Genomic DNA, 14790 nt, shown 5'->3' with positions numbered 1-14790 from the left:
ATCTCAGGGGGAGGGGCGTGAGGCAGCCTCAGCATTGTTTTGTGGAGCTATGTGAGGTGATTCTGGTGTGCAGCCAGGTTTGAGAAACAATGTTACAGGCCAGTGGTTTTTCAACTTGAGCTGTGAATCAGCATCACCCGGAGAGCTTGTAAAAACACGGAGCCTGAGTTCCACTGCCGTGGTTTCCTGAGTCAGTGCCTTAAGAAGAGAATCAAGAATTTGTATTTCTGACATGCCCCCAGTTGATGCCAGTGGCCAGGGGATTTACACTGTGAGCTCCACCGTTCTAGAACTTTCGGGGGGGGGGGGATGTTGATATTATCAAAGTGGTCGGAATGGAAAGGAGAGATTCAGTCACGACAGACACATTTGCATCAGTTCGGAAAACTCAGGTGATAGAGCAGCGCTCGAAAAATATTACCTCCAATCACGTTCTTCTGTTATTATAACTATTTCGAACACCTTTTTGTTTCAGGTCCGTGCAGCTGCCGAGGTCTTGTATACTCAGCCACAGTCTGTTCCCTATAGGTTGATAGTGTGATGTGAACGCAAATGCAGGGAAGGCTCGGTCCACGGCTTGTGGCTTACCTCAGGTGTGGGCTGCTGTGTCACCACGTCTTCAGTGTTGCCCGTGAGAGCTGGTGAGGAAGCTGCAGGAGTGGGATGAGTGTCTGTTCCTCAGGGAGACCACAGCTTTTGCTTTATTGAGTTTATAACAGTTCCCGGCTCGGGCTACTTCTTGTTTTGGCTTAGTGCTGTTATTATTATTATTTTTTTCTTTTCTGTTATAAATATTATCTGCACAACTCTCTTAGCTCTCCTAGTCCCATTTAAGTGTCATTAGGTTTGCCATTAGCAGCTACTGTTGATGGTTTCCTGCAGAGGCCTCAGCATGAGCCTCCTTGCTCTGAATTTGATCTGGGGAAGAAGGAGAGAAAAGGAGGAAGTGTGGACTCCACTAATGTCTGCCTCCCAACCTGAAATAGTAAGTCATCCTTCTCCAGGCAAGCCGGCAGCAGGTGAAAGGATTTGTGCGTCTATTCCCACAGCCCCCCAAATGGCAACTCCCATTTAATTTCTTTGCTGCTTTTTACATTTTTGAAATGAAAAAAAAAAACAAACAAAACATCCAGCTGTTCGAGTCATTTTTGCACATCCCCTGCCTTCTGCTGGTTGCCACTACTTAATGCATTTTACTTTTCTTTCTGCCTAAATCTCTGATTAGTTAAGAGGCCTCAGGTGTCAAGTGTGAGATGACCCACAGGCAAGGTTAAGTGAGTCCCAGAGACAAGGGCACATTTCTTTTACTCAAGGTGGCCCCTTTAAAAAAAAAAAAAACAACCACCTTTTGTACTACATCCCTTATCATGTGTTATGTATTAAACACTATACTTAACAACACATATAATCAGTCAACTTAAAGGAAACAAGAAATCTAAGCACAGTTAGAACTCTTGCTTATTGAAAGCTTATACTGATTAATATTTGTCCATTAGAAAAATCTGCATTTTTAAGAGCCATGCCGCAGTCAGTAGGAAGATCTAGGCTCAGCCCCTTAGTTTCAGTGATAAAAGCTGTGCACAGCAGTGTATACTTGTATACTCAGCTGGGGAGACTGAGGCAGGAGGATTGCTGAAGTTTACTGACCAATCTAGTAAAAAAAAAAAAAAAAGATGGAGAGCGATGATTAAGGTAGACACTTGTGGTATTGACTTCCATGCACACGCACAGATGCCTACATACAAGCTCATACATATGCCATATACACAATATACATATATACACACAATGTGCATATATGTACATATATTTAAATAAATGATGCTATCATTTAGAATTTGTGGCGTTAGAAGTTCCTTTCAATTCCTGCATATTAGTGGGCCGCTATTATTCTCAGTTCTTCTTTACCAAGAAAATTAGCAGGATTAACCTGTTGTCAATTACCTAAGCGATATCATCTTCCAGAAGTTTCAAGTGGTACTTCCTGAGATGCCCACCTCTCCTCTCATGCCTTTTGGAGGAAAAGGAAAAAAAAAAGCCTAATTACACCACTAGCTCCATTTACCGAATCTGCGTCCCAATGATTGTGCCTTTCTGATTAGGAGAAAATTTGCTTTCTTTGACTGCAGCTTAGATTTAGCTCTCTGCCCTTTCCAGCCGAAGAAGAGAGTCCTAATTTACACTGAATACATACGTTTAGTCATTACCACTAAATGTTACCGCGTCGCCTCGAGAAGCTCCTGGACCGCTCTTAGCTCAGCCTCGTTCTCTGCGGCTTCAGTGAAGTTTGAGTCTGAGGGTGGATGCAAGCCCATCCCCCCAGGAGGGGAGCGTGTTCTCCAGCCTCTGGGTTATGTCTCGCGCACGCTGAATGGAGGAGGTCCCAGGATGCTTTTGGATGGTACAAGGCACAGCCATAATCAAAATGTGCTACGGGTTGGCAAGTTGCTCACCTGCTCAGAAAAGCGATGTAAAAGCCCGACGGAAAACAAAACAAACAAAATCATCCCAGAGGGTGATCTCAAAACTGCCCTCTATCTGCCAAGTATCTGAGGCTGAGCGTACACATGGTACTTCCGGCCCACACGTGGCATTTTTCCTCAGGAGTCCACTGCATTCAACTCACACTGTTAATGTCAACTGCATTGATCATCGTAATTATATACACGTGTTAAGCATTATACAACTGGATGAGGGTATTAATACAAGGAGCCTAGGCCTCCTTGGAAAGATTTGGCTAACAGGTTGCCAAAACCTTTTAAATTAGAGATGGGCAAAGCAGCTGGAAAAAATTTTAAAAATCTAAGTCCAACAGATTTCCAAATTTAGGCTGTTTTCTTCTTCTTCTTCTTCTTCTTCTTCTTCTTCTTCTTCTTCTTCTTCTTCTTCTTCTTCTTCTTCTTCTTCTTCTTCTTTTTTTTCCCCTTCCCTCTTCAGAAATGAGATGCTGCATTGGCGATATGGCAGAGGGAGAGCTGAACGGTGACGAAGGCTGTTCACCGATTGGCTCCTCGTGGAAGAAACAGCCTCAACCCCACAATAAATGGAGTGCATCAAAGTATAAGCAGACATTTGCAGGTGTGAGCTCAAAGAAAATGTTGAGAAACTCTGACTTCCAGGCCCTATTGTACTCAATAGCGATGCGGTCCACAAGGGAGCTGGGTGTGGCTGTTCTTTGAGGATCTCTGGATGAATGTGTTCCCGAAGCTCCGTTCTTTGTCCCTCGGGGTTAAGGAGGGTGGTATGTTCATGGTCATCTCTGCTGTAAATGGACTGCTGTATTTCAGTTGGGGGGAGGGGAGCATCACTTATTTTGTGTTTCTTCTTTGTTCCTAGTCTCTCATCAGGGACTGGGAAGCTCAGGGTTCCTTAGTTTCATTATTTAAAAAAAAAAAAAAAAGTCTAAGGCAAAGGCATTTACATATGTAGTATACTTGACTGAAGTGGGAAGACAGAAGAGCAAGATCAAGGTTTTTACACTGTGTAGGAACAAAACATTCTGTAATTCGATAACCAGATATCCACGCTCTATAAAGGCCCTGGCGTTCAGCTACAGGAAGAGGACTTGGCCATGAATTTTCCCACAGCGCCAGGGTCACACACCATCTGCCTACTTTCTTCTAGAGTCACTCATTTCCTTCTCTCTTTCTGTCTTCTGTCTCTTTCCCCCATTTCTGTTTATGGCAGAAGCAGAGCTTTCATCTCCTCCTTTGCTACCTCATTTCCTGTGAATTCTTGCTTTTGGATGGGTCTTTTCCCCCTACTCGTCTTTATTTAGGTAACAGCACAGATGTGTTCAGGCATGTATGTGTACACACACACACACACCCGAACAGGTTGATCACTTCCTAAGTATTAGAACACCCTTGCACATAAAAGTAGGCAATGTTAATAACTTTTTCTCAGCCATAAGGCAAAACTATGATTGTTCCAGAAATTTGCTACTTATCAAGTTATTTTCTTAGCCAGAGATGATTTTTCTCCTTCAGAGGAATTCTGGTGTTAGCTAATAAAACTTTTTTTTTCTCACTCCATTACATGTACTTCCAAATTTGGTAAACTCAGCCAGTTCTTTGCCTCATTAGGGGAGTGTGTCATTAACTGAAATGAAGTGTGCTCTTTCCCCAGTTGCCATGAAAAATCATCACCCTCTCCAAGCTCAACTTTCCCACCTATGAAGTGGAGAGCGTCCTTTTTGGCTTGGGCGCTTAAGTGAAAGAGGAATTAAACTATAGAAATGTGGGGTTCATTGTGACCACTGTTTGTTTTGAGGTGACTGATTAAGAAGCAGGGAATGCTATGGAGTTACATCCGCTCTGATCAGTCTTTGGGACTGGAGCCTCAGAGCATCTTATTTGATGCCCCTTTATTCTTGCTCCCTTACTCTAAACCTTGTGCTTTGAAATGACTCCACCAGTAATCCTGGATCCTGACCTTCAGCCTCCTTATTATTTCTGCCTTGGACCTCTACTCGGCAAATTCATCCAATCACCCGAATTGTATGTGGCTGAGCTAGGTTATTGTGATGCTGATAAATGAGAAGTAAATTGAAGCCATCAGTCTCATTTTCCTTTCTCACCTTATTTCCAGATGTGGAAGTTAATGGGCTTGGATTGGCTGCTAACACGGAGTCTCATCAAAGACCATTTTCCCTAAGGGCATTAGCTGCAATTTATTGATTGGGCGGAGGCCTGAGGCACTTTGGGTGCAGAATTGTATTATGGTCCTAAGGAAATCGGTTGGAGCTGAAATCCAAGTCTGCCACCAAGTGTGTCAAATTGAGCAGGAACGCTGTGACTTTAGATTCAAAAGCCAGGTAGGATGACAAGATGTGCAGTTTAAAAAAGGTCTCACCTTATTAGCAAGAGGTAGGTAACTCTCTTTCCTTGGACAGTAGATCTTCCAGGCCCTAATCTATGTGTGCTGAGGTCCTTGGCTGTCAGGGAAGGCTGCTTGGGTTGCTTGTACGTGCTCTCTCCATTTCCTTGCCTTTCAGACTTCTCATCTGTTTTACTCCACAAAATGCTGTTCTTTAAAAGATCCTCAGTGTCCTCCCCATGACTAAAGACCAACATCTGGCCTCGCCTTCCCTTTCTATTGTTCTACCTGAGCACTGTGACATGGGGAGCCGCCACAATTTTTAACTCTGAAGAGTCTTCACTAAGTTTCCAGAATATCTTTTTTTTTTTTTTTTTTTAGTTTTTAGTTTCTAGTTATTTTATACCTTGGGGGCAGCTCTGCCTCAGTCCCGTAGATGCATCCTGGTCATCTTAATGTCTGAATACAAGGTTCCCATAGTTTAACCGTGCTTTCCAGAGTCCATTTATATTTATGCTCACCTCACACTCCGGATTTAACTCCTCTTTATCAGCTGAGGAAGACTCTCACATGTCTATTTCTGACTTGAAACTCTCTCATGTGCATCAGGTGCACGCAGCTGTGTGCTTACTAAACTCGCTGTTTGAATTTAAAGGAGATACGTTGAAAAGTTAGCATTGCGCTTATCTTTGGTGAACCCGTGTGCCCTGAATCTGGCCGTGTTTCAGCACTTCTGCTAGTTCTTTCACCCCAGACCCTATTGTCATCTTCCTGCTTCCTGCAGCGCCTTTCCTGAACATCTGCGTTGGTCCTGGAACCTACAAGGTCACTTTCAATGGCAGCAAAGTTGTAGAGCCTTTCAAAAACCGAACTCAGGCTGTGTGACTCTCCTGCTCAGAACCTTAAATGGATCCATATATCACTCAGGGTCACAGCGTGAGTCCTCACCAAGTTCCATAAAGCTCTTCACAAGTGTTTCTGAGCTAATGTCTAATGGCCTCCTTTCTGCTTCACACTGGCTTCCGGGATGTCAGCCTTAGTTTTGGTTCAGAGTTTTGCTCCTGGCTGCCTATGCCTGGAACTTTCTCTAAGCACATGAATGGGCAGTTTTCTCATAATCCTGACTCAGATGTCAACCCAGTAAGTTCTTACAGCCATCTTGTTTTAAATTAAGAAGTTAACTGAATCGGAGCCTCCCATTTCCCCCTTCCTGCTGTATATAGAACTAATTATAAGTGAAGCAATTAAAAAATGATTTTTTAAAGCCAACGTATTTGAGCATGTATCTTGGTAAAAGAGTCAGGGTACATTTTTTGAAGTACTAATGTCTTCCACGTCTACTGATTTTTAACAAGGATATAGTAAACCACACCTAAATTTTCTTATTAAATATATTGTTGAAAGTGCAGAGTCTGACATATAATGTCTCATTCTTGTTTTTGTTTGAAGGGCTGGCTTCTTTGCTGTTTCAAAACCTTTTGCAGGGTTGTGGGTGGAGCTTAGGGCTTTGTGCATGCTAGCTGAACACCACTAAGCAGCATCTCCAGCTGCAAGAGTTGACACCACTTGTAAAGTTTTGAATGCTTGGGGGGTGAAGCATTGTGGCTTCTCTACGTGCAACGACTTCTTTGTAAGTGAAAATTAATTGTATTTTGGCCTCAATATGTTTTAGGGTCTTTTTATTTTTAATAATATTATAAACATAAAATGTTCTTTCTTTTTGTAAGAAGATTTATTTTGTGTGTGTGTGTGTGTGTGTGTGTGTGTGTGTGCACTTGTGCCCATGTGCTGCATATGTGTAGGTGCCCAAGAAGGCTTGGAGACAGTTCCGGATCCTTGAGATTTGGAGTTACCGGTGGTTGTGAGTTGGTACCTGTGGGTGCTGGTCCTGAACTTAGACTCAGCTTCTCCAGAAGAGGAACAAGTGCTCTTAACTGCTGAGCTGGTTCTCCAGCCGCAAATGTGGTCTCTATTCAGTATGAAGATACAGAGAAATTGAGTCCTCACTAACTAGAGTCAAAAAGTAAGTTCTGAGGAGTACCATCCACCACCATCAGAACCTGGATAGCCACGTCAAGAGGAACTTGAAATAAGGCACACTCTCACATGGCATTTGCTTCCAATTATTCTAGGGAAGAAAACGCCTTGGGGCCCATACACTCCTGTCTCTGTTTTTCTATGCACGGAGGTTACCAGCTTCTTCTAGGTACAGCATTGTCCTGAACCACTTCACTACCTATTAAGAAGTAATAAATTATTTAAATATATCTTAGCCTGCTTTCAAATATGACACGTTTAAAATATACTTGAAATATAAGTGAATTATTCATTTAGCAAAGAGCAGACTTCTACTGAAATAGTTCAGAATAAAACACAGCATATGCAGCTATCTAATTGTCACCTACTTGCATTCTAACAGCCATATGTACTCTCCCGTTCACTTTCCCTATTTCAGTCCTCGGGCAAAAAGGTCTCTAACACAATCTGAGCACTCCAAGGTCTTTGACTAAATCCACGCCTACTCTCATTTCAACAGTTGATGTTTCCTATCTGGAAATTTTGTGAGAACTTTTTAGGTTTGGACAGCAAGTGCTTTTTAAAGATTTTTTTTTTTTTGGTTAAAGGCAAATCTAATTATTTAAAATTTGCAAAAATAAAAATTGAGGTATGTTTTTAAATCTCTCTATCTCTCTCTATTGTCTCTCTTGGTCTCTCTTTCTCACCCTCTGTTTGGAATATGGTTTTAGAAGTTTCATTTATTTATCTAGTGCTAGAGAAAATACGAATCCCACAGTCAGTCAAGACTGGGAAGCTCTGTATGTGTAGCTACCACCACTCATCAAAGAAGCCTCTAGAACTCTATAACTGGACACAGTGCAGAGATCAGCAGATCCTGGTGAGGTCAACTCACATGGATACATCTGTATCATAGTTCCTGCAGCTGTAGGTTATGGAACAGGGTTGGAAACACTGTAAGAAGCAGAGCACCACAAAGCCTGCTGTGACACAGTCTCTCTTAGAAATGGCTGATTAAATAAGACTGGAACAATGGCAATCTCAATAAACATGCTAATATGGGAAGGAGGACACTTCATGGGGTTCCACCTCTGACAAAGAACTTCAGGAATCCAATGATGGCTAAAGACGGAGAGTTAACCTTTCCCAGGGATGAGTCCCCTTACTGGCTATCCAATGCAGCATACATACAAACAACAAAAATAGACTCAGCAAATTGCATATATATATATATATATATATATATATATAGCACACATATATACATATATATACATATATATATTTGTGCACATGTGTGTGCACACACACCTCAATAATAAAAAAGATTATTAACTTGAAGGTGGGGAGTACGTGGGAAGGAATAAAGGGAGGGTTGCTAGATGGGCTAGAGGGAAAAAAGGAGAGGAGAAATGACATAATTCTACTTTATTAAAAGGAGACATTTTAAAACATTGGGAAGCTTTGAATAAAACCCACTGTACCTTCAGATGAGGAATCATGGAGTCTGAAGTTTGGAAGGAAGGAATGTCAAAGTTGTGATTTGGCAGTTTGTCAGCTCTAGTTACAGTTTAGAATCGTTTGGAGAACTTTAAAGCGTACTGGTGTCCTTGAAAACTGACGTCAACAACTGTCTTAGTTACTGTTCTACTGCTGTGAAGAGCTATCTCGACCAAGGCAATTTATAAAAGAAAGCATTTAATTGGGGCCTTGATTACAGTTCAGAGGGTGAGTCCATGACCACCGTGGCAGGGAACTTGGCAGCAGGCAAACAGGCATGGCACTAAAGCATTAGCTGGACTTACATCTGACCCACGAGAGAGAGAGAGAGAGAGAGAGAGAGAGAGAGAGAGAGAGAGAGAGAGAGGTGTGTGTGTAACCTTCTGAAATCTCAAAGCTCACTGAGTGACACACCTCCTCCAACAAACTCACAACTCCTAATAGTTCCCAAAGGAACCAAGCATTCAATATATATGAGCCTATTGTATCAGTGGGGGCATTCTCTTCCAAACCAACACAACAACTGACATCAATTTTCTTGGGATTATATCTAGGAATCTATACTCACAACAAACAAAAACCAAAGCATTCCTATTGACTTTGCTTGTGTGGCCTAGATAGGAAGGTACAACTTATATAAACTTGCTCAAAATTTGCCTGGTGCTTGCCAGACACTACCAAGAAAGGCATGTCTGCTCTGGATTTCTCATTTTCTGCAGAAGAGTTCTATAGTAATTTCTGCCCCACAGCTACACAAAATCTGTTTCTTTATACTTGTACCCCATCATTCCTGATTCTGTTACTTGAGACCACAAAATTCAAATCTAATCTTTTTCACATGAAAGTTTTCTTCAAAAGTTTGAAGGCAATTTTCAGTCATTCATTTTTCTAACTAAATATTTATTATCTATTCTGGATGCTGACCTTTGTGCTGGAAACGCAAAACAAGTTAAGAACGGTCATTGGGGTTAATATGTTCACAGTTTAGGAGGGAAGATGGAAAAACAAGTGATAGTCACACAGCTCAGCAGTGTATTGTTAACCTCTGCCTCTTCAGCTCAACTCTCCCATTAAAATACAACCCTTAGACAGAATAGCAACTTTTCTTCATCTGGCATTATTTTGAGTCTTCTTGTCAAGTTTTAGATTTATTTCATGTTGCCTACACCCCCAATAAAGTACAGGTCTCAGCAAGGGCTACAGGTGTCAGATGTGGTCTGAGTGGACCAAGGAGAGGGACAGCCATGGACTTCCTTCTCCTTTTAGAGGACACAGTGCTTGCATGTCAAAGAAATATTAACAACTGGATGGCCCAGATTTCTCCTTGTCTTCAGGACTTCTTCTGATATTGAGCATCTTTATTATTTGGGTAAATAATGAATGAAAAACAGGTGTGATGTGTGAATTCACGGTCAGACCATCTAACCTTCCTGTCTCTAGCCTACTTTCTCCCTGAATTTAAGAATGGGTTCCTGAAGTTATATGTGAACAGTTTGAGGAAAATGTGTGCCATAGGACATGGTCCTAAAAGGGAGATTGTGACAGGCAGAGAACATTTCATCGAAATTATGGAGGGATAGGTTGATAAAAGTTTTTTGCATTCAAATGTTTTTTTTTTTTGTTGGTTTTTTATTTTTTTACTTTTTGCTATTCAGTGTTGAACTTTGCTGATAGTGTGGCCACTTCTGCATGCAAACTATGCATTTCTCCATCTTCCTCATCTTTTCTGCTTTTTGTTTTGTAAGCTAGGTAGTAGAATTTGTTGATGGTAGACTTCATGTGTCGATTCCCAGTATGCCTTTATGGGAACGGTTAAGTCAGTGACGTCTTTTATCTACATCCAGCTAAAGTGCCAGTGGTATTGGAGGCCATCAGCAGTGTCCCCCTCAATGGACTTTTTCTATCATTGTAAATCCCCTTTCCTTTTATGTTTGCCAGTTAGTACCTCAATAAGGCATACTGTGTATGTTTGGATTTCTGCATTAGAATTTAACAAAATACTTCACAAACATTTATTGCAAAACAAAATTTTTTTCCTGCTGGAGTATGGTGGCATTCTGACTGGGATTTGTTAAATTTCAGAATCTTGAGTTATCCTGAAAGAGGGAATCTCAATGGAGAAAACACCTCCATTACAGTATAAGCAAGTTCGTAGGAAATTTTCTTGACTAATGATTGATATGGGGGCTGGGCAGGCAGCTCACTGTGGGCAGTGCCACAGGAAGACAGGTGGTCATGGGTTTGTATAAGAAAGCAGGCTGAGAAATTCAGGATCAGGAGGAGCAAAGAAGGAAGCAACACTGTTACATGGTCTCTACTTCAGTTCCTGCCTCTGGGTTCCTGCCTTGAGTTCCTGCCCTGACTCCCCCTTATGGAGGACTATGAGCTGTAAGCTGAAATAAAGTTGACTTTGGTCATGATTTTTAATCACATACCAACGGAAAGCAAACTAAGGGAGATGCCACGATGAGAATAGTAGATCATGGGTCACAATATCACCATCAGAATCTGTAAACATTTACTGGGGTTGGGTTTCATAGTAGTTTCAAATGAGAGCCCACTTAAATTCCATTTAGGAGAAGATTTGCACAAATTTCCTTTCTATTTGGCCCTTCTCTACTACTTCTCCCATGAGAGCAAAGAAAATCAATAATGGGTAGCTATGCCTGAACACAACATACGTGTTCTAGTTTAGCAGGCCTTCGGGAGAGTCTGAGATGCTGTTGCACTAAGAGAGAGTGGAACCAAGGCATCTGAACGGAGGTGGAACTACAACGAGAGAGGAACCCTGTGTTTTCGCTTAATCATCTGCTGCTGGACGCATTGGCTGGTTCAAGATGTTGAGATTGCATTTGCAGTAAACTCATGGGTGACACTGGTCTTTATTTGCTCACTTTTTTTTTCTTGACTCATTCTTCACGGCAGAGTTTTGATGGTCAGCCCTTGAAGGGGCGCATTTATGGTGATATTAGTCATCTATATCATTTCTGCCAGCCTCATCTTCTCGTGACACTTGGCTTTGTTGACAATTCTGTTGTGAGGTCCTTCCCTTATGCTATTTTACTATGCTACCATGGTGGATTTTTGTCTTTCAAGTTCATTCTTCTTTCACTTATTCTTCCCACTTCCTAACCATGGAAATTCCTTGAGACTCAGTATTTTGTTCTCTGACATTAGTAGCTGTGTGTACTTTTCCATTTGGATGCCTCCATTCACATGATTATAAGCTCCTCCGAATCATTATTTTTAGTGGTGGAGTACAGCATCCATTATCAATTATCTATTAATGTCAAATGTCACTGTAATTATTATGATTCTCTGTTTCATGTATCCACCTGCATTTGCTGCTGTCAACTTATTGTTAATTCTTAAAATCAAGTATTTCATTGCCTCCTTTGCTGGCTCTTCTATTTCTTCAGAAATCATTGAATCTTTCCAGTTATCCATATATATATCCTAGTATCTCAGACAATTGGGTGGACTGTGGCACAAAATATATGGTCTCTACATAAGCATCATTAGCAGTAAGTATATTTAACAGTTACTTCTTGTTGCTGTGATGAAACACCATGACCAAAAATGACTTATGGAATACAGAGTTTGCTTTGGCTCATGGCTCCAGAGGAAGAGCCTATAGTGTCGGGGGAGGCATAGCAACAGGCACTTGGACAAGCACTGTCAGATCTTTAATAACAAACAAGAGATAAAGAGAATGGCCTGGAAGTGGGGTGAGGCTATAAACACTCAAAGCCCACCCCCAAAGTCATACTTCCTCTAGTAAGGTTCCATGTCCTAAATGATCCATAACCTTGTCATATGGTGCCACCAGCTGGGGAGCAAATGCTCACATAGATGAGCCTACAAGGGACATTTCTCATGCAAACCACTGCAGTATGTAATCACAAAAATGTAGCTAACTACACGTCCAGGAAGAGCATTGAAAGATAACATGTAAACAGCATCAGACTGGACTGAAGACTGCGTAATGCAAGTGAAGTTTGAATAAGGATTTGATGGCTGATGAGTCAGGGCTTGAGAAGGATAGTTCAACACAGAAAAGAAAATTTGAACAGAAAGGTGAAACCAACCATCCCCAAACAAACAAACAAATGCAAGCAAACAAAGAAACGCTCACTACCCCACCATTGTTAAAAGTGGCCATGGGAGAGAGCTGCAAGTCAAAGCAACAAGGGTACCAACGTGAGGAGCAAAGGTAAATAGAACCAGCATGAGTGGACACAGGGACAAAGATCTGGATGCTGCTGCAGAGAAACATGTGAGGACAGGGTGATCTCAGTATTTCTGGTTATTCTTCATATCCAACCAGTGAACACATCTTACTTTATAACACATCTTACTTTATAATGCTTGCATATACCTTTACTCCATTCTTGGTTTCGGTTTCGTCAGTTGGTTCTGGAATGGTAGTTTCCTGTTTAGTTTTTTTGTTTTTGTTTTTTTGAGACAAGGTTTCTGTGTGTATCCATGGCTGGCTGTCCTGGACTCACTTTGTAGATCAGGCTGGCCTTGAGCTTACAGAGATCTGCCTGCCTCTGTCTCCCAAGTGCTGGGATTAAAGGCATGTGCCAGCACCACCTGGCTGTTTGGTGTTTAAATTGTGGCCCTGGAGCAACAGTGACGCAAGATGGCAGTTGCCACAAGCTCGGGAGTGAAAGGCCCTCAAAATTTCTGGCTGTTGGAAGAGCTGGAAGAAGACCAGAAAGTCAACGTGAGCGGTGTGAGTAGTTCGAATGGAGTGGTGGGTTCAAGAGCCATGGCTGTGCTGGTGAAATGGCAGAAATCCCACAGCATCAAAGTCATCCTGCAGGAAAAAGTAGGCAGTAAACCTCGAACCCCTACCCAGACTAGCCGATGGACAGGACATTCTCCACTGGGGAGTGGAGAAGGAGATCTAACTTTCACAGAAACTCTGGTGCCCCATATTTGAACATGTCCCTTGGATGGAGATGCCTGGTGGCACTCAGAGGAAAGATAATAGGTCACCAAGGAGAGACTTGATACCGTATGAGCATATACAGGGGGAGGAGGTCCCCCTCAGACACAGACATAGGGGAGGGGAGGGGAGTAGGGGGGAAGTGGGAGGAAGGGAGGAATGGGAGGATACATGGGATGGGCTAACAACTGAGATGTAATATGAATAAATTAATTAAAAAAATAAAAATTAAAAACAAACAAACAAACAAAGTCATCCTGCAGGAACTTCCACACTTGATGATGTCAGAAGAGAACATGAAGCTGCCACAGCCACTAGAATGACAGTGCCACATCAATTAGTCACCAGGACCCTGGCCCCTCTCTCCCCACCGAGCCTAAGACTCCGTTTTCCACAGTAGTGAATGCTCTAAATACATCTGTAGACCTCAAAGCACTGGACAGGGAGCTCTGCTCAGACTTCATTCTGAGACACCAATCTGTTACTAAATCCTTGTCTGGTTGAAATACCTACATTGCACTGTGTAACACCTTCCATCCAGTGTAACCGCTGTCTGCCTGGTTGAACTTCTGGGATTGAGAAGGAGTGTGTTGAAATCTGTTTTTTTTGGGGGGGAGCAGTGGGCACAGCTGACACAACTGGGAACAGACATGTCACACAATCACCTGCTGCTGGTACATGGCCTGGGTCTGCCTTTGCCTGCCCTGCCTTCCCGCCACAGCCGTGTGGAGGCCTTTGGAATAGATGGATAGGCTTGGGAACGCTTTGACTGCACCCCTGCTTTTTAAAGTCTTAAGTGATGCCCCATCTAAGCCACTGTCCCTGTTCCTCTACTCCTACCCTTGGCCAAAGTTTAGAATATGAAGTTTCTCTCCCTTTGTACTGGCCGTGGGTGAGGAATGCAGGGCACCTTGGCTCCCTGTGTTTTGGATGGTTTGCTAGATGGAGTTCTGACCTCTGTGCTATCTTCCCACTGTCATCCCGCCTCCTTAACTAAAGCAACCTTTCACACCTAATTCCCACTTGACTTGAAGCCTTCTGTTCTGTGTTTTTTCTTCCCACCGGGGCTGCCTGACATCTTCTTTCTGTGGATAAGCCACCTGTGAAGGGACACGGTATGCCACCGAGGACCACTCCTGCCTGGCTGAGTGACAGGGCAGACGTCTTTGGATTATAAAGCAAACCCTATATTTGCAAAAATGAGTTGCTGGATAAAGTGGGAGAGGGGAGCCAGGAGGGCGATAACAGTCTGTTTGGGAATGCAGCCCCATTTCAAGTATCTACCAATTAGATTAGCTCCCCTTTGGTCTTTAGATTTTAAAAAAAATCTTGAACATGACTGTGGTGCATCTATTTTAATGTTTCTAATCTTCTGACTGCTAGAGCAAAAAATTAATATCTTCCTCCTTCAGTTAGAGTCAAAAATTAGATATCAGTGGAAAGAGGGAAGTGAAGAAGAAAGGTAGTTTAGCTCTGTATAGGAGACAAACGCCAGTGTACAT

At 42.4% G+C, this 14790-nt stretch overlaps 1 long non-coding RNA gene across 1 annotated transcript; it reads right to left on the bottom strand.

The window, feature by feature from the left end:
• Positions 1–586: 586 nt before the first annotated feature.
• On the bottom strand, positions 587–8388 carry LOC311608700. The gene is made up of 4 exons (XR_014783088.1): positions 8319–8388; positions 6692–7054; positions 1945–2011; positions 587–918 (listed from the first exon to the last, which is right to left on the bottom strand). It is a non-coding gene; the product is annotated as an uncharacterized lncRNA (long non-coding RNA).
• Between the last annotated feature and the right edge of the window lie 6402 nt (positions 8389–14790).

Source organism: Acomys minous, assembly GCF_964271855.1.
Source record: "Acomys minous genome assembly, chromosome: 11".
Classification (NCBI taxonomy): domain Eukaryota; kingdom Metazoa; phylum Chordata; class Mammalia; order Rodentia; family Muridae; genus Acomys; species Acomys minous.
The sequence above is the reverse complement of the archived record's forward strand: the minus strand, read 5'-3'. Positions and strand labels throughout refer to the sequence as shown.